Source organism: Cupressus sempervirens, chromosome 2, assembly GCF_028749045.1.
Source record: "Cupressus sempervirens isolate cs-2001-9-10 chromosome 2, ASM2874904v1, whole genome shotgun sequence".
Lineage (NCBI taxonomy): Eukaryota > Viridiplantae > Streptophyta > Pinopsida > Cupressales > Cupressaceae > Cupressus > Cupressus sempervirens.
The window spans coordinates 588117308-588143545 of NC_143119.1; the positions used below are offsets into that span (position 1 = coordinate 588117308).

At 34.6% G+C, this 26238-nt stretch overlaps 1 pseudogene; it reads right to left on the bottom strand.

The window, feature by feature from the left end:
* Window positions 1–11553: 11553 nt before the first annotated feature.
* On the bottom strand, window positions 11554–13337 carry LOC149574781 (protein NUCLEAR FUSION DEFECTIVE 4-like; annotated as a pseudogene).
* Between the last annotated feature and the right edge of the window lie 12901 nt (window positions 13338–26238).

A 26238-nucleotide genomic window follows, 5' to 3' on the forward strand; every position in this document is an offset into this window, starting at 1 on the left:
ATGGCATGGGATGTTTGGATTCATGCTTGTTCACATGGATTGCTTAGTTGTGGCTATGGCTTTGAAAGCTTCCATGATTGTATTGCAATGGTGTTTTTGCTGAATAATACATGGTGATGGATACTTTTGGAAGATGGTTTTTTTCCCTCAAACAAATTTGAGATGTTTTTTAATGACACAAGAATCAAAAGATAGACATCTGCACCTAGGACCCCTCCACAAAATAGAATTGTTGAAAGAAGGAACAGATTTGTAATGGACAATGCTAGGACACTCATGATGGAGGAGAATGTTTCTTTGAAATGCTTGAGAGAGGCTATAAGTACAGTTGTCTATACCTTGAACCATGTGTAAGTCAAGAAAGATACTCATTCAACATCTTTTGAATTATGGTATGTGAAGAAGGTATTTTCCTTGGCTATTCCACAAGAAGTAAATCTTATAAGTGTCTAAATATTAACTCTAACAAAGTTGTGAAAAGTGAAAATGTGAATTTTGATGAATACATAGAGGTAAGTGAAGTTGAACCTATGAAGGAATCAAAGGAGTACAAACCTTTTGTATACTTTTATGAAGGTATTTTTGCTGATGAAGATGTTGTAAATCAAGTTGCAAATCAATAACAAGTTTCAAGGACTGTCAAGTCACATACAATGCATGTCGAGTTGTAATCAAGAACTGAGCTACAATCAAGAACAAAGTTGCTGACTAAAGCTGAGGCACATTCTAATTTTGAGATAAGCATACATGAAAGAGATGTTGAATTATCTAACAGAGAAGTACATAGTGATTCAGAAGTTGATAGACCTAATAAGGAAGGTAGACCAAAACCAAGATTGTCAAAGTATGTCAAAATACATCACACTGTTGAACAAGTTATTGGAGATAAAGATGCTAGGCCAATGACATGAAACAAGATGAGAAGTGATACATGTTTTTTGAGCATGCATGAGCCTACGATAGTGAAAGATTCCTTAGAAAATGTGGAGTGGAGTCAAGCCATAGAAGAAGAGATTGAGCATATTGAGAAGAACAAAACATGGACTCTAGTTCCCAAACCAGAGGATAAGAATGTGATTAGAACCAAGTGGGTGTATAGAATCAAGTTAGATAAAAATGGTGAAGTCACAAGAAATAAGGCAAGATTAGTTTGCAAGGGGTATGCACAATAAGAAGGGATAGAGTATGAAGAAATATTTGCCCATGTTGCAAGATTGGAAGGAGTAAGAACTCTACTTACTTACTTTGCATACAAAGGTTTCAAAGTTTATCAGATGGATGCGAAGTTGTCATTTTTGAATGATATATTAGAAGAAGAGGTTTACATAGAATAGACAGAAGGATTTGTTGATGCTAACAACAAGAACATGGTATGTAGACTACACAAAGCTTTATATAGTTTAAAGAAGCCTCAAGAGCTTGGTTATAAAGGCTTCATAATTATCTTGTCAAGATTAGATTTGAGAGGATTGATGATAAACACAATCTGTACTTCAAGACAAAAGGAGGTAAAGTTATTTTACTAGCTGAAATTTTTGTTGATGATATCATATTTGGAGGTCAAGATGGATTATGTAGGGCATTTACAAATGAAATGAAGAAAGAATTTGAGATGTTTATGTTTGGAGAGATCGAGTTCTTTGTTGGTTTGCAAGTATATCATATGAAATATGGTGTATATATCACTCAATCTAAGTATGTGAAAGAAATATTAAAAACTTTTAGAATAGAAGATTCCAAACCAGTTAACACACTTATGGTCACAAGACACAAGTTGTCAAAGAATGATGATTCAACTAATGTAAATCAAACATTATACAGGTCTATGATTGGAAAATTACAATATGTAGTACATATCATGCCTGACATTGCATTATCTATTGGGATTATTGCAAGATTCTCCGCTAATCCTAAGGAGAATCATCTAATAGCTATTAAGAGAATTATGAGATATCTGAAAGGAACATAAGACTATGGTCTATACTACAAGAGAAATGAGAAATTTGAGTTGAGAGCCTACACTGATCTTTATTGGGCTGATAATTGTGATGACAGAAAGAGAACAAGTGGAGGGGCATTTTTTTTAGGAAAGAGGTTGGTCACCTAGACAAGTAAGAAACAAAATTGCATATCTCAATTTACTGTTTAACTTGAATATGTGGTTGTTGCAATAAATTGTACAAACATTGTATGGATCAAACAGCTACTTAAAGTGATGAAGGAGGAATTCACTAAACCTATGGTACTTTATTGGGATAATATAAGTGTTATAAATATATCAAAGAACCCTATGATATATACAAAGACTAAGCACATTGCAATCAATTATCATTACTTGAGAGAGTTAGTACAAGACAAAGAAGCGAGGATAGAATATGTGAATACAATAGAGTAGATAGTTGATATCTTCACAAAAGCTTTACCTAAGGATGGTCATGAGTATCTAAGAGGTAAAATAAGGGTGACACCCCTATCTAAAGTTGCTTAAGAATTATGAGTTCCTTGCATCAACTGAGATGAATGACATATGTTACACATTGATGTAATGGATCTTACTTTCAAAGCTAGCTAAAGTAATCAAAGAGCTAGAACATAAGATCATACACAAGTTAGGTGATAGAGGGAGAAACTAAAATTGTTAACATCTACATGTTGAAATGAGAAGTCTTTGGCATTATTGTCAAAGAGGGAGAAATAAATAATACCAAAGTAAGTGAGAAAGAGGGACAAATACTTTAGAAGGAGAAAGAAATATGAAATATCTACTCAAAGGGAGATATACACCTGAGGGAGAAATAAGTATAGACAAAGAAATATATACCTAAATATCATAAAGGAGTGATCAAAGAAAGTCAAAAGGAGAAGCCTTAAAAGATGACAGATGAAGGGAGTCATAAGGAAGAGTTAATTTTGTGTTGATTAGAACGGAATATTGTAGCCTATATAGAAGATGAAAGCTATTGATAGAGGAAGAGATTTTAATACAAGGAATTATTTTATTTTTGATATTATTGTTGGTATTGGTTTGTCATCAATTCCAAAGAGGGAGATTGTTGAGAAAATATTGTTACAAGTATGAAGATGTGTTTCAATCATTGTTTTTCCATTGATGTCAAACTTGCTACTTGCTAGTAAGACAACTGCTTAGTTGATTTGAGTAATATCATTTTTTTAATTGATGAAGAGAATTTAATCAAATGAGATAACAAGAGCACCTAGAGGAAAGGTTGAGATATGGTATGAAAAAGGAGTGCAAAGATCAGTTAAAATAGTAATGTTTAATGATATATTGTACTGTTTATCTACTTAAGGCTGCAAATGTTCGATACACTTATTAAGTCTAAAAGAACAAGTATGAAAAATTGTGGTTGTCAAGCTTGACTGAGTGCACAGTAGGTGTCGAGGAAAGTTAGTGCAAGCTGATCAAAAAATTAGTGAGAACTGAGCAAAGTGAAGATTCAGTGTATGTCAAGTGAACATAATGTAAGCTAATTAATTAGTTGATGTGGAGCATTAGTAAACTTTAATGTTCACCAAGTAAACTAGTGTTGATTGAGTGGAAGAATAGTATAGAAGCCGAGTGACATCACATTGATGTTGAGTGCCAGTATTCATGTTAAATCGTAGATTTGACAAATCTGAGTTAACTATTTTATTTTCTTGAATTATGTGAAGCATGTGAAACATAATTATGATGAGCCGGTGGCATAGAATTCAAGGTAAACCGCTTTGTGGTGAATTCAATGAAGATTGAGGAAGAAGTTTCTAGAGGAACCAAATGGAAAAGTGGGTAGATTCATTATATCCTACCTAATCCTACCTCACCCTAAAATGAACAACTATGGTTAAGTGAAAAAAGATCTTAAATCTCTATCTATAGAGAGAATTAGTCAGAAGAAAAGGTTGTCGTGTGTGAGAACCTAAGGAAGACAAGGAGTCTAGGGTATTTCTTCATTCAATGGTTGAACAAAAGAGATTGCAATTGGCATGCAAAGCAATAAGGCTTAAGAGTATGAATGCTTGAAGGGTGAACAAGCTCTTAGAGCTAAAGTGTGTGAAAGCTAATCAAAATGGAGGACTGAAATAGAGATTTGTAATCTACAAGTGAGTTGTAATTTGTTATTAGATCAAGCCTTAGTATTACTTTCTACTCACCGTATTAGTCTAGGGTAAATCCTTTGGATTAAGGTTGACCTAATAGTCATTTGTAAATCATTTAACTAGGTGACATTCCAAGTGAATGGTCTAAATTTCTCTAACAAGGCTCACTCCTAATAGGGTGATTGAAATCCTTTAACTAGGTCACATTTAACAATGTGTATTGTAACCTTTAACAGGGTTGGCCTTTCATAGGGCATCACTTTGGAAGAATGAGAATTAGTGGCATGTTACTAGTGGTTTTTTTCAAATTGAATTTCCATGTAAAATCCTTGTGTCAAATGTGTTATTGAATTTGTTGTGTTTCACGTTTACATTTTTGCAAAATTGTTTTGACCTAGGACAATAATCTTCTAAGTTTAAGGTTTGTATGATCTAATGGATGCATGTATGGATATGGGTCTACTAAGCATTGAAAAGGTTTATTTGTACATGTGGACATTGGAAAACTGATTCACCCCCCCACCCCAAACCCCTCGATTAATCTAAAGAATTCCAATAATTTACAATAATATTAAGGATCATCTTAAGATATTACAATACACATTACATTACAATATTATATTCTTTTAATATTAAAATCAATCTGTAAGCTCATAGTCTTCATAACTTCTCATACGATGAACATATGATCATTCTAACTTTAAAAAATTCCTCATCAATATGTCTTAAACCTCTTTCGAATCTCGCTCAACCAAATTCCATCTCTGTTAGAGATGAAATCCAAACAACAATACCTCCTTTCCAGAAATGTTTTCTAAGACCTGCCTTCACTAAAATCTTCATAACTCTGTCTAGCCTTCATATTTTTGTACGCACTCTTAATTGTAACATTTAGACATACTCTACAAAATAATCTCAAGTGTACATAAGCTGATATTCAATTGTCAAACTACGCAAAACTAATCTCTCTTGGTTGTTCTACTAGTTTTCACATAATTACATGTATGTTGACATCAATGACAAACGTTGTCATGAATGAAACACATAAGCTATGAATCATGTCTCCAAAAATGTTAATATACTCCCCCATAGGAATACGATCAGTAATCATGCTAACAACCTCCCTCTTAAGTATTGATGGCAACATAGATGAAAAACATCTATGTTCCAAGAATACTAAATATACTTCTTCCTCATCTTCCTTTTCTCCCCCATTAATGTTGCTCATGAATGTCATAAGTCATCAAGTAACCAACATGCATAAGGAAGGTGTTAATCTCCCCCATACATCAACATATTTCATAAATCCCCTTCATCAATCAAATCCTCTTTATCAATAAAATGTATATCTCATAAAATATGCATCTCTTCCCCAAAGGATAATGATTCTTACTCTCTCCCTAAACATATATATCAAAGGTTTTTTTTTCATGTATATCTCTCCCCCATTGACATCAATGACAAATGTATCATTATGTCAATTCTCTAGGTTCAATCATTTCCAAAAGAATTTGTTCAAGATCCAATATCAAAAGACATTATAAAATACCAATACCAAGAGTCCTTAATGACTCATCTCAAGAACAAATACTCCCCCAACGAGGAAGCATCAAGCACCCAATCTGAATAAAGAAATAGTGCTCTATTGCCATCTAGATTAATGCAATCTCTATATCATCTAGTCTAAAGTAGGTTGGGGCATAACCCTAAGCATATCTCTCAAGTACTCAAATGTATCTTTCGCCAAATATTTTGTAAATATATCTACTATCTGCTCGTTTATTCTGACATATTCCAATCTAATCTCCTTTTCTACAACTTTCTCTCTGAAAATGTGATACAAGTTTAATAGGTGTATGCTTTGTCTTTGAATGTAATAATGGATTATTTGCCATACTTACAGTACTTGTGTTGTCATAATGTATGATAACAGGTTCATTGAACTCTATCCCAATGTCTTTCAACATTTTCTTCATCTAAATAGTCTAATTACAATTGTTTGTTACTATTACATACTCTAAATATGTCGTACTCTATGAAATGCAATCACGTTTCTTGCTTAGCCAAGAAACCAATCTCCCTCCCAAGAAGAATGCTTCACGTCTAGTGCTCTTTCTATCATCTACACTTCTTGCCCAATCCATATTAGCTACATTAGGTCTAGTGTGTGTCAAATATTGTAATCCATGAATCATAGATCTATATTTTTCTTGTTCAACAGTTGGTGATTCATCTTTGCTAGATAACTTACATTCAGTTACCATAAGTGTTTCAACAAGTTTACAAATTCCAATCCAAATCTTTTCAACAAATCTTTAAGGTACTTCATTTGTGATATAAAAATGTTGTTTTGTAGAATCTATAATCCCAAGAAGTATTTCATCTTTCCAAACATACTCATCTCAAGTTCTTTCTTCATTTCTTCTGAAAATGTCTTGCTTCATCATTTCCTCCAAAACTAATATCTTCCACAAAACTACAACAATTAGTAATTATTTGTCATTATTTCCAAGATACAAGTTACTACTTGCATTACCTTTCAAAAATTCCATTTTGTCAAATACTTATCCAATCTTGCATACCAGGCTCTAGAAGCTTGTTTCAGTCCATACAATGTCTTTTTCAATCTACAAACCATATCATATTTATCTATTAAAGGAAAACCATCAGGTTGTTCAATGTATACCTCTTCTTCTAGATCACCATTTATAAAAGATGATTTGAAATCCATCTAATAAACTTTAAAGTTCTTGTTTGTTGCATACTCTAAAAACATTCTTATTGCCTCTAATCTAGTAACATGTGTAAAAATTTCTTCAAAATCAATTCCTTCTTGCTGTGAATAACCTTTACATACCAATCTCACTTTGTTTCTTACAACTTCACCTTATTCATTCGTCTTGGTTATGAATACCCATTTAGTTCCAATAACATTGGTATCTTTAGGGCTAGGAACAAATTCCCAAGTCTTGTTCTTTTCAATCCGATCCAAATCATCTTTCATAGCTTATCCAATAATCATCTTTACAAACTTCATCAACATTCTTAGGTTCAACTTGAGAAATTATATAGAATTCTTCATGTACCTCGTTCTTTGTCATAACTCATTCATCTTTTCTTACAATGATCTGTTCAACAAGGTGATTCTTTGCCACATTCCTATTAGGTGTTACTATGTCAACTTTGATTTCTGCTCTAGGTTCTTCTCTCTGTTTTCTTTGTATTTCATTATACAAACAGTTTCAGATTCATAAAACAATTCATGCTTAACATTTTTGTGTTAGTTCTTGGATTAGTCTCTTCATCAAAATTATAATCAAGTATCATTTCCCAAATTTTAAACTTCTCATCGACTCTAACATTTGCACTCTCAATATCAATCTTAGATCTCTGGTTAAAATATCTATATGCTTTGTTTTTCAATGAATATCCAAGAAACATACCTTCATTACATCTAGAATCAAACTTTCCAATGTCATCATCTCTCTTAATATAGTATTCACATCCAAATATTGTGCAAATCCAAGCCAAAGTTCATAGGGGTCTTACTGGTGCCTTATCTAATCTGCACTCTATTCATAGTATATATTATTGTATTCACTACTTCTCTCCAAAAGATATGTGATACATTGCTTTCCAACATTATTCCTCTTGTTTCCTTAGACAATGATATGTTTCTTCTCTTTGTCATCCCATCCTACTCAGGTGTCTTTGTGGTTGAAAGTTTTCTCTTTATATCATTGTCTTCACAAAATTGTCAAACTCATTTGAAATGGATTCACCTCCTTTATCAGATCTTAAATAGCTAATCTTAAAACTAGATTCATTCTCAACTCTAATATTAAATATCTTGAATTTATCAAAAGCTTCATATTTTTCTCTAAGAAATGTGAGTCACATCATTCTAGTGAAATCATTAACAAGAATCATAAAATATCTTTCACCATAGAACACTTTTGTCTTTGTAAGACCACTCAAATCTATGTCCACAATGTCCAATTTTAGTGAAGTAGTGTACTTTTTGCTTGGATAAGAACTTTTCTTTTCTTTTGTCATCACACATTCTTTACACATCATACTAGTAGGTTTCACAATCTTAGGAAAATCTCTAACTGCAAATGTAGTACTAATGTTATCAAAGTTGATATGGAAAAATCTCTTATGCTATAACTGTCATCCACCATAGCAACTAAACATGTCATTTCAGTAGGATTCAACTAAAATATATTACCTCTTGTCCTTGCACCAATACCAATCAATGTGTAAATTTGACCCTTGATAATGCAAGTCTTCTCGATAAGCTGCAATTGATATCCCTTATCAAGTAGTTGTCAAACACTCAAAAAATTATGTTTCAAACCATCCACAAAGTAAACATCATCAATGATAGTATTTCCATCAAGTGTAATAGATCTTTTTCCTTTTATGTGACATGATGCATTATTTCCAACTCTAACTGCTTTGCTATCATAACTATTGAATTCCAAAAATTTGTTCATATCTCCTATCTTATGATGGCAACAACCACTATCTATAACCCAATCAAACTTTTTCTTTTGAACTTATGATACTAATTTTTTTCCCTCTTATTTCTTCTTTCATTCCATCTTTTTCAAGACTCTGTTCTTTAATAGCAACAAATCCAATTTCAACATCTTCCTCATTATCACTACCATTCAGTAAGTCTACCATTTTGAAATCAAATTCACCATCCTTATTAACATAAAAACAATCCTTAGGTACACTTGACTTGTAAGGCTTTCTAGGCTTAAAATCCTTTACTCTCTTAGGACATTTAGAAGAATAATGACCAAGTCCATTACATGTCCAACACTTAAATTTTTTTTTTACCTTTAGGTTATCTCTACATAACCAGGACATATCCTTCAATCTTCTTCTCTTTTTAATCTCTTATTTGGATGCTACTAGCATAGTCTCCACTTGTACTAGCACTTCTTGTCAACATAGGTTTGTCTCTTAGTGCATTGAAAGAAATCTCCACTCGCAAATGTTTGCAATCTCGCAAGAAGAGTCTATCTTGTAAAGTTAGGTCTACAAGGGATAACATGTCCAATCATCTGTGTTGTCCCTTATAAGCAAGTGTCAAGGTCTTCAATATTTTTCAGACAAGTTCATCTTCAAGTTTCTCTCCTCCACAACTCTTTACTCCTATGACAATCTTTGATACTCTAGAAAAGTATCATCTTTTAGTTTCATCTTTCAACATCTTAGCATCTTGAAATAAACATATCCAACTTTGTAGTCTAGCCTTCTTAGCATGTTTATCACCTTCAAATGTAGCTTGTAAACCATTCCAAATATCATTAGCAAGTTTTAAGAGATTTTACCTCTCCATATTTAGTTTCAAAAAGTGATGATAACAATGCTTCTCTAGCAAGTGTATTCTACATGGATAGATCTTTCTCTGTTACCTCGCATCCTTCAATCTTGTCTTCTTCAATCACATCCTTTTTACTTTTTGTAACCAACCAAAATTCTAAACCCATGCATAGCAGGTGTTCATTTTTTCTTTTCAACTGTCATAGTTAACTACATCAAACCTTGAACTATCTTTCTTGAAATGTGTCATATATCTCCTTAAGCAGTTAAGTTTTTCTTTCAAGTACCTAATGCTTTGATATCGGTTAGCAGAAAGTAAACTCCACCAAGATAACTAGGGGGGTGAATTGGTTATGCAATTAAAGCAACTCTCAATGTCATTATTAATTCTGAAACATGCAAACAATAGATAAAACAATTTCATAGAAAGATAACCGTGCACAATAACACCAAATTTGTTAATTAAGGAAACCCTTGATAAGAGGGAAAACCCCTATGGGGATGGTGCCCACAAAATGATGTACTATAAAAGTTCTTTGCAAGAGGATGGACCTTGTTAAGAGTTAATGAAATACAATCAGTACATATGAGTCACTATTATGAGACTTTAAATCTCTGTTAAGATATTCCAACCTTGTTAGGAGTTGAGAGGAAGACTACAAAACCCATTATCCAAATAGGCTCTGTACTATATATTTTGAATAATACAATGTAGAACACCTGTCCAACAAACAATTTGTCTTGCCAAATACAATTCCTTTTCAGCTCACCATGTCTCAACTACACCAAATTTTTCTCTGATTTTCACAACTTCACATACTCGCACAATAAATATTACAAAGAGATTACCACATACCATATAAAAATAATCTCACTGATGATTACAACCAAGTAAAATATATTTCCTTTATAAAAAGTCCTAAAAAGAGTTATTGAGTCAGCCTTGAGGTGTTCCCAATTTACAATAATAATATAGGATCATCTTAAGATATTACAATGCATGTTACATTACAATATTACATCTTTCCAATATTACAATCGATCTATTGGCTCATAGTCTTCATAACTTTTCATATTATGAAACATTTGATCGTGATAACTAACCAAGTCATCTTCAACATGTCTTCAACCTTTGTCTCAACTTGCTCAACCAAATCCCATCTAAGTTAGGAGATAAAATTCAAACAACAATACCCACTTTCGAGAAATGCTATCTGAAAGCTGTCTTCACTAAAATCTTCATAACTCTGTCCAATCTTCATACTTATGTATGCACTCTTAATTGTAGCATTTAGACATACTCTTGAACATAATCTCAAGTACGCATAAGCTGATCTTCTATCTTCGAACTGCACAAAACTAATATCTCTTTGTTGTTCTAGCAGTCTTTACATAATAACCAATATGTTGACGTCAATGACAAATACTATCATGAATGCAACACATAAGCTTTGAATTATGTCTCTAACAATGCTAATATACTCCCTCATAGGAATACTATCAGCATTCATGCTAACATTATATGTAGAAGACACTAAGATAATTGTAAGCCAATCAACGATATCTATGAGAAGCATCCATCCAGCTGATATAATTATTTGAATAAACCATTTTTCACAAGTTAATTAATTTCTAAATTACTTCACAAGTGTTTGTGCTTTTTTATTTAATTAACAAATTGCAATAAAGGTGATTTTATCGGCTAGTTAGCCACTGGCATTTATATGTGGGAATGTGTTAGATTACCTTCTTCTTGGAAGACCCATCTTAGGGGCAATCTGACTATGCATTTATATTTTAACAGAACAACTAGCATTCAAATCTCATGCACTGCACTGTTGGAGGGGGCATTCTCTTTTGTATTATTATTTCAACCCACCTTGAGGGAATCAACATGCCCTCGTTAATAATCTCTTTAGGAAGTTATTTTAGCAAATCTTTGTCAAATGCAGTGTCTTTTTCCTTTTGCTACACCATATCAATTCTTATAGCCTCCATGATCTTATAAGGAGGATGCAGTTTGATATTAAAGCTATAACGCAAATACAGCCCCATATTATAAATGTGAGCTGGTAACATTTTACTCCCATACAGAGTACCATTAAACATAGTTTATTTTCCAAATCCTCGTTTTGAGCATTGTAATAAAAAAATCAGTGCAGCCATGTAACCAAATAGTAGAGTTCCTAATGGAATGTTGGCCACCAAAATATTGTGAATAACACCAAAACTATTAGTCCCAAAAAGCTCAGGAGTGGTAGACAGGGCAGTTGCAATGATGAATCCGAAGCATAGTCCTATAATTGCAGTGCTCCAATAGAGATGCAGCAGAATCTGTTGTTGCCAAGTAAAAGAATGAAGGAGGCATTGGAATCAACGCTAAGCACATGCAGCCAGGCCTTCCCACATTCAAGCCCCTGCATTACCATATTAGTGTTTATCAGTTTGAATTATTATTCATAAGCTCTTCTTTAGCCCTCAATTCACATGCAATACAATTTTCAAGAAAACATTATAACATATATGTATATAAGTTTGCATACCTTGGTAAATAATCAGGGGCTGTAGACAAAAGACTACCAAAGAAGCCAGATGAAGAGTAGAGAGATACAAAAATGGTAGAACTAGAACAGCCCCTTGACTCTGCTATTTGTCCCAAGTTATTTCTGTAGGTCAGTCCCAAGCTGGCGCCACATGGATACATAAAGAAGTATAACCAGAAATCTACACTTTTTCAAAAGTTAAAATATGTTATGTTCTTCACCTAAGCCAGGCACTGGTTGTGCCCAGTTAAACCTAATACTACTCTCTCCACTGCAATCTTCAGAAGCTTCCCTTACTAGTGCCCTTTCATTTTTATGTTCTTGCTAATCTATATCTTCATCTCTTCTGTGAAACCCATTGCCTAAGCCTTTATTATCGTTATCATCTGGAATCCTTGAATAGTATCCTCGAATCCTGGTATTATTATCATTCTTTTCTCTTGAAGTGCATAATGTACACTGGCTGGTATGCATAGAGGAGCCAACATAATTAATACCATGCCTATTGCATACAATTTATATGATAATGTGGTCTTAAAACTGAAGAAACCAATGGGGAGAAGATAAAAACCCAAAGCCATGGCAATTATATTTACTATGATGAATGTAGCCCTTTCATCTATAGAATTACCTCTAGAGGGAATCTCTTGAATTAAGGTGAATATGATAGAGCAAATTATCAATGGAAACAAAGCGTTTAATAAGAGATATATGGTCTCGCTGCTGAGAACAATTGCATTAGCAATCAAAGTGAACACTGCTGCGGTCAAGGCATTGTAGCTTGTGGATATTCCCCGGGCCATCGCTTTTCTTGTTGGGAAATTGTGAATGCAGAGAACAAAAGCAATCGTATTGAACCAGCAAATGCTATGTCCGGCCAACAAACAGAGAAGATAAACCTGTTCATGAGAAAGAAACACATTTCTTTTTTAAATGAGGCAAACTATTTGCTGATGTAATCAATAATAATGTTTTATAAAGCTCTGTATTTCAAGAAGAAGCTTCAAAAACTGAAAAATATTCTTCCACGGCATCATATCCTGCTTCCCTAGGGAAAGAGAAATTATAGAAACATATTTTGTTTAAAGATTATAATATATGCTTACTAGAGGACTGAAAATTGAACAAAAATATCTTGCTAGAATCACAAGAAGGGCCTCATAACCGCATAGAAGATTTACCCCTGAAATTAGGAAAATAGAGGGCAAAAAGGGGGAAAATGTGCCATTATACCTGCCAGTAATTGGCTGATAATCTGTCTGTAATAATCAACCATTGGAGCCCATAACCCACAAGCCCCATTGACGTAGCTGTGAGCAGAACGGCCCAGAGTGGCATGCGCCGCATTGCAAAGCCAGAAACCCATCCAAAAACCTTCCCCAAATCGGAGGCAACGGCTAAGTTGTTCAGCTAAACCTGGCTGATCTGCAACACCTGCTTCAGAGTCATCGAATAAGCAGAGAAATCGAAATTGGTTCCCGTAAATAGCTGAATCAACAATAATCCGACCAGATTCATCCATTTTTCGGCCTCCAAATTCATAAAATCCGTAATTCACGTCCAACATATGCCGCTCAATAATTTTTATCTCTCTTCATCTCGCAGGAGACTTGGAACATCTAAATAAATGAAAATGTTGGAAGCGAAGTAAATAACTAAAATTGATGTTTAACCTCCATATGGCGAACATCCAAACAAGGAATAGGAATTCCCTGTATGAGATCAATAACTGATGTACATAATGGTGCGCATGCATCTGTTATTGAGCCCATTTCTGGGCATTGGCAATCTTAAATGGTGCCTAACTTCATCTGAGATCAGTCAAAAGCTTGGGAATTTGAATTTGAATTGGTAAGAAAGTTTGGTGTAAAGAATGCTTGAAAATGCTTATGACGCTGGGAGCCCGGCCTCTTTATTCTACCAAACGGTTGAGAGCCAAGGAAATCAGCATGGATGACCACTGGACAAATCAGGACGGTTTGTTTTTCGTTGGCAGCGAATCGTCTGCAAAGACCATAGATGGGTGAGGCGTGCTAAGTAGGTTGCTGTTTTGGTAGCTGCAAAGTGGCAGCTTGGCAAGTTTTATCAATGTGGTGTCAGTATTTGAATGGAATGGAAGCCTCGACCACATTGTGTTGATGTGGCCTTAGGATCTGCTGACGGTTGGGGTGAATTTTGAAAAACAGGGGAGCTCCCATTAATGGTGTTTTTTATTCGGTTTCACAGCCTGGCAACAGGCCCAGCAGTATATAAGTTGCAGGGTATGAAACCCTTTATTCCAAGATCAGATTGATTACTTTATGTCATGGCTGCTATGAGGAAGAGTGCATGCTTGTGGGCTTTTACCACAATCGTTTTATTGAGTGTTGGGGGATCATGTCATGTATGAGGATCAAATGCTCAAGCTTAAGCTCAGCAACATTTCTGGCATATTTTTTCATTCTCTTCTCACTCTTGCACACGGTTTATTATCCGGTTCTCTTCTTGAACGATAGATTCTGGTTGCTTGTTTGGATTTCCAATTGCCAAAGTATATTCTGCAGTCTTTTTTCAGTTAATCTGATTGTAGGTCCTATAAGGTATACCTGTATTTCATTAGTCTAGGTCTCTGTTGTTTTCCAAGAAAAAAATGGGGTGGGTTTGGTGTTCACTATAATTTATGTTAGCTCGGTTTTAATATGATGATGAATATTTTGATAAAGAGATCGACAAAAATATCTGCACATAGAAAGTGTCTCCGAGTTGCTGAAGCTAGTTTTAGGAAATGACAATCCTGCTTAGGTTTAATGTAGAATTTTTGAAGGTATTTTATGCTTGATTGGGTGTGCCTCTCAAACACAGAGAGAAGCTCAATACAATTAGTTGGAATGCAACTTTTTCCATCTTTTATCTCAAAATTTGCCTTCATATTTCCCGTGAGATCTGCAGTCTGTTTTTTGACTGAACTTTGTTCATGTTTTGTTTTAATAAGGCGGATTGTAAAGCCATCATGATTGACCAATGACACTGTTTTCTAAATTTCTTTGATAAGACGTGCTTGTTATGCACGCCAGATTGTTTCTAACTTCTTAAAAAACTCATATTTATGATGACTGTTAATATCTTATTAATTTTTTATACTGATCAATTATCCAAGTTTTGAAAAATATGATTCATCTCATGCATGGCCTTAGCTTAAGTGCATTCTGTGTAGTTTTCCACTTATTCTGTGACTCATGTTTTATGTAAGTTTACAAGAATATATATTTCGTAAGAATGCATACTACACTAAGACACTCATTGCATTAAGAGATGCTCAGAGAAATGAACATTAACTTAAAATACTGGAACCCAATTGCTATTAAGATCAGGAGACATAACAATAGTTGACCATTGGCACCCACGCAAGAATATACAAGGTAGTTGTGTAAATACACTTCGAACAAAAAACACACTCTGTAAACCAGACACGCACAACTTATACAATTAGATGGAGTTGAATGAATTAGAAAAGTCCCAATAGATAAAATACAAGTTTGAAAATCTTCCTAAACAAACGACTCTGAATAACATAAAAGGCTATAGTTTAGATGGGTGAAAACTTTGCACTATTTGCTGCCTGTTATGCAATTGAATGTACTCTCCACAATGTGGCTTCATAATTTCTTAACCATCATATGCTTCGTCTGGCCAGGCACATTTCCTCTTAAATGCTGGTGCAAGAGAGATTTCATACAATGCTATGTTGAACATCATAAATAACTATGTTTCAAAAATCCGAATTACTTCAGTGTATAGTAATCAGTTGACCAATTTTCAAAAGATTGAAAATATTATGGATTTTTTAAAAAAATTCAGTGTTTGATTTTCATGATCTGCATAGTTTGTAGTTGAAAACAACAAAAAAATTAGGAAAAAATCAAAATATTTTCGTGAATTTGAAAAAAAAAAAAAAGGTTTGACCACTTTTTATTTTTTGTACTTTTTTGTGGGAGATTAGCCTGTACCATAGTAATTGTTGGGGGGCTTAACTCATTAGATGTCATGGTTTATATATTGGTTAATGCCATCAGTGGAAAATTAAAGAGATGGAGTTTTTATGGGGTCCGGTGTTATGTGAAGGTTGGAGGTGTAGAGTTGGGAAGAAGAGATGGAACCATATCCCAAGCAGCCAGAGTAGCAAGAAACCATATTCACAATGAGATATATTGATAGAGTCTAAGTCAGTGAAACCATTAGATGCTCATTTTTCCCATTCTACTCCATGATGATTATTCTCTCATGGAATGTTAGGGGGTCGAATAGCATCCCTAGACAAAAGGCTATTCAGAATCTTGTGGTTGATCATTCTCCTGATTTTTTTTGTATCCAAGAGACTAAGCTCTCTATGGAGTCTATGGTCCAACATGCCTCTAGTATTTAGACTCGTGGGCAATGCCAGCGTGTTGGGGCTATGGGCAGTGCTGGTGGTTTAGCTATCTTTTGGGATCCACAGAAAATTTCTCCCCTTGGTTGGGTGTCTTCTCACTCAGCCCTCTCTATGGTGGCTTCTATTTTAGACTCAGGAGAGGTAGTCATGGTTAATAATGTGTATGTGCCTGTTGATCTTGTGGGAAAGGAGGAACTTTGGAGGCATATTCAATATGTTAGAAATTGTCACCCTTTTCATTCTTGGGTGTTAGTAGGGGACTTCAATTCAATTTTAAGTCTGGAGGAGAAGCAAGGTGGTTTGGCTAGATTGGGGCCTTCTTTTGCACTTCTTCGGCAACACATATCACTTTTGCATCTCTCTGATGTTAAGCCTTCTAATGGCCTCTATACTTGGAATAGTCAAAGAAATGGGGCTGATGCTATCTCAGAACGTCTAGATAGATTTCTTGTTTCTTGTTTCTGGGTTAGTGGCACCGTTACTCTCTCTTTGGAAATCCTAGATCGGAGGGGTTTCGATCATTGGCCAATCAAATTTTTAGCTACTAGGCCTTGTATTCCAAAGCTTCCTCCTTTTAAGTTCCAGTTGATGTGGCTTCGTGACTCCTCTCTTTGTGATTTTATTTTATGTTGGTGGAAAGATGGCGCTCCTACATATGGTATTGCTATGTTCTAATTTTCTAAAAGGCTTCAATATGTTAAAAGGCAGCTCAGGATATGGAATAGACAATGTTTTGGAAACCTTCACTCTATGCAGAGGCTTGCTCAGGAAGATCTTAATGTCATCACAAGGTAGACTAGAGATCGAGGTTTCTCGGAGGATCTTGGAAGGGCCAAATCCCTTGCTTCTAAAGCTCTAAGAGAATGGGAACTTCAAGAAAAAAAATTATGGAAGCAAAAGGCTAGAGTTGATTGGCTCCAGGAAGATGATTAGAACACTACCTTTTTCCATAAAACGGTGCAATCTCGCCAAAATCAGAGCAATATCTCTTCTTTGGTTAATTCTCAAGGTATCCAACTGGCTTCCTTGCTAGCTTTGTTCCAAGAGGCTACTCGGTACTTTTCTACCCTCTTCTCTGAGGACTCACCTCTGGCTGATAATGAAGAAAATATTATTTTATCTTGTATTCATTCCCTTATCACTCAAGAAATGAATGATTATCTCATGCGACCAATATCTTTGGAAGAGCTGGAGGAGGTGGTCATTAGCATGCCTAAGGGGAAGGCTCCTAGTCCTTATGGCTTTCCAGTTGAGTTCTTTCAGAAATTTTGGGACATCATTAATCATGACTTATTGGAGGTGGTTAAGGAATCCTATTCTAGCAAGTAGATGCTTTGGGCATTAAATTTTACTTTTTTGACTCTTATTCCAAAGAGAGAGGGTACTAATCAATCAAAGTTTTTTAGACCAATTTCCTTATGTAATGTGGTTTACAAAGTTATTACTAAGTTGATTGCTGAGAGAATTAAAAAGTGGCTCCCCATTATTATCTCAGAAGAACAAGGTTGTTTTGTTGCTGGAAGACAAATTTTGGATGGGGTGGTTATTGCTACTAAGGCTATTCACTCTATGGCTACTTCTAGGGAGAGAGCAATGTTTGTAAAAATGGATATGGCTAAGGCCTATGACAGAGTTAAATGGAGTTTCCTAAGGAGTATTCTTCTTACTTTTGGCTTTAGCTCTAACTGAGTGAGTTGGACTATGAGTTGTGTTACTTCTACCTCTTTTTCTTTTCTTCTTAATGGTCAAACTTCTCAACTATTTGGTGCCTCTAGAGGCCTTCACCAGGGTGATCCTCTATCCCCATATCTATTCATCATCATGGCTGAGGGCTTGGGAAGATTCATTAAGTATCAGGTGTCCCAGAATTCTATTCAGGGGTGGCGGTGGGGTAATGGTTTACCTACTCTTTCCCACCTTCAATTTGTTGATGATTCTGCTCTTGTGGGTCTTGCTAGGATCAAGGAAGCTGAAGCCTTTCGACATACTCTAGACATTTATTTGGCAGCTTTAGGCCAAAAAGTTAATGAGAACAAATCCTCCATTTATTTTTTTAACACTCCTGATTCTATTCAGCACAGGATTGTTGGTATCCTACAATTTCAAATTGGGTCACTTCCTTTGACTTATCTTGGCATCCCTATTGCTATTTCTAGGCAGCCACGTCTCTTCTAGCAAAATTTGATTACCAAGCTTCAGGATAAGGTAAATCATTGGACTCGTAGATGGCTTTCTATTGTTGCTCGGGTCACTCTTCTTCAATCTATTATCCAAGCTCTTCCTACTTATAGAAGCATGGTTCGGGCTACTCCTATTTACTTTCTCAAGGGGTTTGATGTTCTTTTTTGGCAATTCCTTTGGAGTGGTAATTTGTGTAGCACTAAATGGAGCTTGATTAGTTGGGAGACTGTTTGTAGGCCTAAAAAGGAGGGTGGTCTTGGTCTTCGATCAGCTCTCTTGAGTAGTCAAGCATTGGCTGCTAAGCTTTATTGGCAATGGTGCTCTAGAAAAAATCAACTTTGGGCTTGTATTATCACCCATAAATATTTTCATGGTGCTGATCCTTGCTCTGTTTTTGCACTTCCTCTTGAAGGTCATGGCTCAATGGTCTAGCATACTCTGAACACTCGTGCAGTGCTAGTCAAGAGAGGTCTATTCTAGATATGTAAGGGAGGTTCTGAGGCTTTGTTTTGGTCTAATGCTTGGGATGGATTCCCATCCATATTATCCATGTACCCTCATCTTTAGACTCTTTGTGATTCTTTTCATGCCATTGGATGGGATAAAGTGGCTCATTACAAGACTCCTTATCAAGTGGGACCTGTTGTTGGTTACAGATGGAGGCAATCTTCTGATTGGCCTCCTGGAGGCACAGACATGGATCATCAAGAGCTTTCGCAGATTATGGCCACTAGAGAGTGTTCCTCTTTGCTAGGTCTAGATTTTTTGGCTTGGGGAGGTACCTTGTCTAGTAAATATCATGTCTCTACTGGGTATTAGGAGATAACTAGACAATTATTTGAAGATGCTGAGGTCCCTTGGTGGAAGCAAGTTTGGAATAAAGTTTCTTGGTCCAAGTGCAATTTTTTCATGTGGCTAGTTGCTCACAACCACTTCCTTACGTGGGATAACCTTTGTAAATGTGGATTTTAGGGTCCCTCTTATTGTGTTTTGTGTGGTAATGGGGAGGAGTCTGTCTCCCATTTGTTCTTCCATTGCTCCTATTCTACTTAGCTATTGCACCTTTGGTGGAGTGCTTGCAGTTGCTCTTGCAGGCATGCTTCCTCTTTGCTTGAGTTCTGGGCCCGCTTGGGTAGTGCTCCCTCCAAGTCTTCTCCTCTCCATGTTGCTTGGATTGCTGGCCCATCATTCATTCTCTGGCATAACTAGCTGGAGAGGAATTGTAAAATCTTCCAAGATGTTCGGCTTAGTGTTATGCATCTTTGGTGGAAGATCTCACATTCTCTTCAGGAAACTATTCAAGTGAAGTGTGTGCTAGATGGGGGTATGGATCTAGTTGATCTTGCTATATGCAATCGCCTCAATTTTCATCTTTAGGATGGAGTTGCAGCTCAATGGTTTCCAACTATGTCCAAGCAACCTTGGCATCAAAGGAAAGGTTGGGTAAATTAGGATGGGCATTGGACTCCTCCTCCCCATGGAGTTCTGAAAATTAACACGGATGGTTCTTCCTAAGGGAATCCAGGCCTTGTTGGTATTGGGGGAGTGGCTCGTTGTAGTTATGGTGATGTTAAATTCTTTTTTTTAGTACATAAGGGTGATTACACTAACAATCTCATGGAGGCTTAGGCTATTCTATATGTTGTGGAACAATGTTGCTTGCAGAGATGAAGCAAGATTATTTGTGAGTCTGATTCCCAAGTGGTGTTGAATTTTCTTTCCTCACAGGAGCTTGAGGATGTTAGTTGGCAATTGGCCACTGTTGGTAATCAAAGTATTCTCTTTTGTACCTCTTTTGAGTTCATTAGGTTTACTTATATTCCTTGTGAATGGAATAGAGCTACTGATTGTTTAGCCAAATGGGCTTCTAGTCATGCTCCAGGCTGGAATATTATGGATAGGGGCAACTTCCCTTTGAGATGGTGCAAGAATTTGATGAACTTGTTGCTCATGATAGAGCTCCTTGTTGAGCTCTCCTTGTTGTATTACTTTTTGTCTTAATAAATTTTTACCCCTCTTTTTCAAAAAAAATGATATATCATATTAATATTGGAAAAATAATGCTTAAACAAACAACCAAATATAAACTATTTGTTGACATGTTAGCAGTTATTTCAATCACCATATTTCAGTATAGTGTGAAATAGACAATAGAATCATTTGGGGGCATTCATGCACTATAGCATTGGAAGATGTTTGAAGGCAAATCAATTTCAATTTTCCAAATTGTAAAATAAAAGTTAAAAGAAGAAATGCAATTGATTGAATTGACATGGTGAATTTAATTGTTTTTAGATTGATATTTTATATATAATTAAAATAAAAAGTTATCATATATCTGTTTTATAGAATTCTTGCCAATTATAAATAAGTTTTTTTAGCTTGATGTTAACAATTAAATTCTATGAAAATAAGAGAAGAAATAAATCACTATATGTTGTTATCATAGACTATACTATATAATTTTCTACCTTTTTATAATAATTAAAGTATAATCTTTTAATAAATCATATTCTAATGTAGTTCATTAAATTCTATTTAATGTTATATCTAACTGAGAAATACTTGTCAATATGTGGCACTAGTTTATATTGACATTTAGATTGCATTGCTTAATCCAATATCTAGATGAAATTCTTAAAAGATATAATTTACATAATATTTATCTTGTTGGAACACTTCTGTGATTTGCAAACCAAAAAATTAGATAACGTCCAAACCCAAAAGACAACTATTATTTTTTCTTTGAAATCTCAATGAAAGTATATATGATTTAAATACCTTTCACATGTTGTTAGCAAATTTTTCCTTGAACAAGGGTTAGGAAACAACAATGTTCAAATTTGAGTTTGTTCCATTCTCTTGACAAACCCAAATAATGTGGTTGACCTTCAATATGTCCACAACATAAAACAAAATACAATTTTTAATCATATTAAATCATTGGTCTCTGTACTCTAACATTTTGGTAAAAAAGACTCATTTAATTTTGGGTCTCTATAATATGACGTTGTGATTTAAAAATTGCTCTAGATTTTATGTTTTCTTCAAAATTGTTGGGCTTTATACCGACACTATGATTTAAAAAATCTAATCTTTTTCTTCCATCTTTTTTGGTTTTTCATACATGTGGGACATAACTATGTGTGTACTTTGTAGGAGTTCATACATTAGGATTTGTTCATTGTAATGAGTTTTCAAGTAGACACAACAACATTCGTATTGATCCTTCACTGAACAAACAATATGAGAAGTAGCTGTAGGAAATGTGTAGAATAATCGTGATCCTGCTTTTGTAATCAGTCTAGATCCAACAACACCTCGTTACTTTGACAGCAACTGCTAACAAAATTTGGTTGTTGTGCTTTTGTAGTCATTCTAGATCCAATAAAGCCTTATTACTTTGATAACGAATACTACCAAATTATGGTCACTGAAAAGGGTTTTCTTTCTTTTGATGATGCCTTGTTATCTGGTCAATGCTAAAAAAGTGAAGGCCTCCACAACTAACATGCCTCGTATATAATGATATTGATAGATAATTGAGAGGGGGGTGAATCAGTTATAACCAGTTATTCAACATGCCTTAAAAATAATTATGTACCAACTTCAAGTTCATAAACTTTCAAATCAATAGCTTGGTAAACACGTCAAAGCATTTATATTCTAAAATATAACAACTTCACATCAAACTTTTATCTCATTGTTTCTTAATATATTAAGTATCAAAGTAATCATCTTCGCGTATACCGAGTTACAACATAAAACAATTAACATGAAAAAAAATTGCAACACAATAAACAATCACACATTTGACACAAGTATTTTATGTGGAAACCCTATATAGGGGAAAACCACCTAGGAACTGACAACCCAAATAATTTCACTCTTCTGAAGTGAGCTCTGTTAGGAGCCAACGTTGTTAAAGGTTGCATGCACATTTTTAGTGTGACCTTATTAGAGAGTTTTCACAAAAGATCATCTAGAACTTATCGCTCCTTGACATTTCTAAAAAGTGACATGCTCTAAAGGGCTTACAAATATTACTATTGAATGTTATGATATAGGATATCAAAGACTTGTTAGGTCCACTCAGTTAAGAGATTTTTCTACTACAATAGTAAAAATGTAACAATCAAAAAATTTGTTAGGTTTTAGCACTACCTTGTTTGTTTAGATCTCTTCTTCACTTTATCTCTTCCTCCTAATCTATTTCTAGTTGATTCACACTCTCACTTAGCACTTCCTCTGCTCGATCTTCTCAATATTGTTATGCTCGGTTCACCTTTTCTCTTCTTTTTCCTCTTTAATTCACATTAGCATTTATCAATAATATCAACATAATTTTTCATGAAAAACATCTTGTTCATCCTATTAAATAACTAACTTTTGCCTTTCCAGAGTCTTCCAGATTTTTTTGCATAGTTACAATTGTAGATCTCAGATTCATTGAATTTAGTCACTCGAAAAATAGACTTCCTTCTTGAACTTTGTGCTTCATTTCAGATTGCTAAATCTTCTCCATTCGATCTCCTTTAAATTATTCTAGCCATTGATTTCATAATTAACTTTATCCTTATCTTTTAGACTTCTCGAACACTCTTAATTTTCACCAAATATTGGCCTCAGATTAATTTTCTATAGACTTTCTCTCCATGCTCATGCTCAGTGAGCACTACAACTTTCTCAGTCAATACATGAGTCATTTAACACCAAAATTGCTTGGTTAACACTAGACTTTAACACTTCTTCTGCAGATGCTCAATGACAACTGTAGTAGCTCAATTAATACTATATTGCTTCATTCACCATGCAAATTGTCTTGTATATACATATTTCTTAAGACCATGTATAGAAATCAAACCAACGTTATATTGTCAGAGTCTAACTCATTCAAGTGCCCATTGAGTATCATACCCTTATCAACACTTATATCATCATACTTTCTTCAAATCCTCTTCATCAACCAAATGATATGGCACTCTAATAAATTAGCATAATGTGCAACCAAGGCTTGACATTGATGACAACATAACTGATATGACTCTTACATATACATTAATCAACATTATCATTTGGGCTAACAATCTCCCCCTTTGGCATGGATGGCAACACATAAACATAAGATTTTACATTACATCATAAGATAATCAAATGTATGCATTGACAACACAACTCTTTAGCTATCTGACTTGATTCAAGTTCTCTGCAATATATTCAACATCTTTAGCTTGATTTCTAATTTGACAAATTCTCCCATTGGGTGTACTTCTCTTTCTATTCAACATCACTTTATATCAGCTTCTCTCCTTTATACAACTTATCTCCCTAACTGTCTCATTACATCTTCTCCCTTATTGATTCTCTCCCCCTTTGACAATAATGTCAAAGCTGGTTATAAGTTCCAATGTAAAACTTATAAAACATTGTAGTAATGCCTTGTTCCTTGCATGTACATATTACATTAGTTCCATTATAGACACTTTTCACAACTTTAGAAAATAGTCCCTAAAGAGTGAACTCTTGCATCAACTCCATAAAAATATATATTTTTATCCATGAATGGATGTAACATGCATCATTTTTTAATGAATCTTGGATCCCTAACTTACTTCTTAGATACTCAAACTCATCCTTAGACAGTGGCTTTGTGAATATGTCTGCAATTTGTTCCTTAAGCTTCACATATTCTATCCTTCCTTGCTTCTCTTGTACTTTCTCCCTCAAATAATGATATTTGATACATATATACTTGGTTTTTACATGCATCATATGATTTTTGTATATGTTCATTGCACTTGTGTTATCACAATACATAGTGATAGGCTAGGTAACTTCTTCTTGCATTCCTTGCAACAATTGCTTAATAGAAACAATATTTGAATAGTTAATTGTTGCAACAACATACTCATCTTTAACTATAGATTGTGATATGCAACTTTATTTCTTGCTCAACTATGTAATCAATCTTTCTTTTAAAAATAAAGCTCCACCACTTGTTCTTTTTTTGTCATCAATATTTCAAGCCCAATCAACATCACTATAAACTATTTGAAATCACCTTCTTGTCTATACCACAATCTATATTCTGATAATCCTTACAGGTATCTAAATATCCTTTTAACAATAGTCATGTATGTTCCCTTTGGATTAGAAAAAAATCTTCCAACAATACCAACTACATGTGCAATATTAGGTCTACTATGCACAACATACTGTAATTTCTCAATCATTGATCTGTATTGTGTCTCATTTACTTCAACAGTAGTATCCTCTTAGATAATTTACATCCAGTAACCATGGGTGTACTAACTGGCCTTGACTCATCCATACCAAATATTTTCAATATCTCTTTAATATACTTGGACTATGTCACATATACACCTCCTTTTGTTTGATGAACTTGCAAACCAATGAAAAACTTGATCTCACCAAATATAGAGATCTCAAACTCTTAACTCATTTGACCAGAAAATGACTTGCACAACAAATCAATCCCACCAAATATGATATCATCCATGAATATTTTAGTAAGAAGTACCTTGTTTTCAGCATCACTCTTCAAGTATAGGTTACTATTCTCACTGGTTCTAACGAATCCATTCTTTATCAAATATGAATGCAACCTTTCATAACATGCTTTTGGTGCTTGCTCCAATCCATATAGTTCTTTGTTCAACTTGCATACCAAATGCTTCTAATCTGGCTCTACCAACCCTTCTAGTTGTTCAATGTTTACCTCTTCTTCCAGTATACCATTTAAAAATGTAGACTTATCATCCATTTGATATACCTTGAATTTCTTGTAAGTTGCATATGCTAACAGAGTTCTTGTTACAAGCAAGAGTTGTCGTTGCACCAAAAGATCTACCTATCAATGCTCGATACAACCACTAGACTTATAGAACACAAGACGCGGTTAACTTATGTCAAAAGTCTCGAAGGGGAACATTGGTGGTTATTCCAACAATCCCCCCCATGGAATTAATTGAGGAGATTTGAATATGTGACCAAGCTATGATACCACTTGTTACAAGCTAGAGTTTTCGTTGCACCAAAAGATTGGCCTATCAATGCTCAATACAACCACTAGACTTATAGAATATAGGAGGCGGTTAAGCCATGACATGAATCTCAAAGGGGAATGTTGGTAGTTAGTCCAACAGTCCTATCTCCTTCTAGTCTAGCTATAGATGCAATGGTCTCACCATAGTCAATACCTTCTTCTCTGACATAACGTTTACAAACTAATCTGGCCTTATTCGTTACAACTTCTCCATTCCCATTCAGTTTGTTTCTAAAAAAAAAACTTTGTTCCAATTACATTTTTTTGTAGGTCTTGACACCAATATCCATGTTTTGTTCTTCTCAATCTGATCAATTTCTTCATTCATAGCATTGATCCAGTCTTCATTATCAAGTGCAACTTTTACAGTTCTTGGCTTAAACTCAACGATCAAATAAGTATTAAACTTCAACTTAATTCTAGTCATGACTCCAACACTCTTATCTTCAATTATTTATTTAGGTGAATAATTCTTTCTCACACACTTCACTAGGACAGGTTCAAATTTTTTATCTACAATATTATCATTTCTCAATTGGGGCTCAATATTTTGCTTGGGTTGTTCTATCTCTGACTCAAGTAATGTAGGTTGACACTCA